The 943-nt window shown below is 41.6% G+C and overlaps 1 protein-coding gene and 1 long non-coding RNA gene across 2 annotated transcripts in view; one reads left to right on the top strand and one right to left on the bottom strand.

Annotated features, from left to right (window-relative positions):
* The window catches only part of si:cabz01090165.1 (leucine-rich repeat and fibronectin type III domain-containing protein 1-like protein), a 428,959-nt gene that overhangs the window by 401,314 nt on the left and 26,702 nt on the right, over positions 1-943 (top strand). The window lies entirely within an intron of this gene.
* LOC116685727 (uncharacterized) overlaps positions 1-943 on the bottom strand; it is a 21,170-nt gene that overhangs the window by 8,740 nt on the left and 11,487 nt on the right. The gene's annotated exons all lie outside the window — the stretch shown is intronic.

Here is a 943-nt window from a genome sequence, read left to right as displayed (position 1 = left end):
CTCCAACATTAAACCAAGATTGGACTTGCTGTGCTCCAAACATATTGCATATCCATTTCATTAAGTTCAAATCAAAGTAATGAGTAAAGTACTATAGGCAAGGCAAGGCAAGGCAGCTTTATCTGTAGAGCACATTTCAGCAACAGGGCAATTCAAAGTGCTTTACACAAAATCAGTTAAACAGATAAAACACAAGTAAAAACAGTTAAAAATCATAAGCATTAAAACCGGTAAAACACATGAATAGACAGTTAAAAAAATAGACACATAAAACACAAGAAAAAGTCAGTGCAGCATAAGAAATTTAAAGAAATGAGCAGTCATTTAAAGAAAGCAGCATCAAAAAGAAAGGTCTTCAGCCTTGATTTAAAGAACTGAGAGTAGCAGCGGACTGCAGGTTTCTGGGAGTTTGTTCCAGATATGAGGAGCATAGAAACTGAAAGCTGCTTCACCCTGTTTAGTTCTGACTCTGGGGATAGAAAGTAGACCTGTCCCAGATGACCTGAGAGGTCTGGGGGGGTCATGGTGTAGTAGTAGACCTGTCCCAGATGACCTGAGAGGTCTGGGGGGGTCATAGTGTAGTAGTAGACCTGTCCCAGGTGACCTGAGAGGTCTGGGGGGGTCATAGTGTAGTAGTAGACCTGTCCCAGATGACCTGAGAGGTCTGGGGGGGTCATAGTGTAGTAGCAGATCAGAAATGTATTTTGGACCTAAACCGTTAAGGGATTTATAAACTACCAAGAGTACTTTGAAATCAATTCTTTGAGACACAGGAAGCCAGTGTAAAGACTTACTATAGAATAATGTCATGGCTGTTGTGTTATTTTGTGTTGTCAATATGCTCGTGTTTGGATATGTCTATAGTGCGTGCGCTGTTGCGCAATGTTTATATACGTTCATAGTGGCGGGGGGGTTGCAAGTCACTTGCACCGTTACTTTGGGG

This window comes from Etheostoma spectabile, unplaced genomic scaffold, assembly GCF_008692095.1.
Source record: "Etheostoma spectabile isolate EspeVRDwgs_2016 unplaced genomic scaffold, UIUC_Espe_1.0 scaffold172, whole genome shotgun sequence".
Classification (NCBI taxonomy): domain Eukaryota; kingdom Metazoa; phylum Chordata; class Actinopteri; order Perciformes; family Percidae; genus Etheostoma; species Etheostoma spectabile.
Note: the sequence above shows the minus strand (reverse complement) of the source record. Positions and strands in the feature narration are given on the sequence as shown.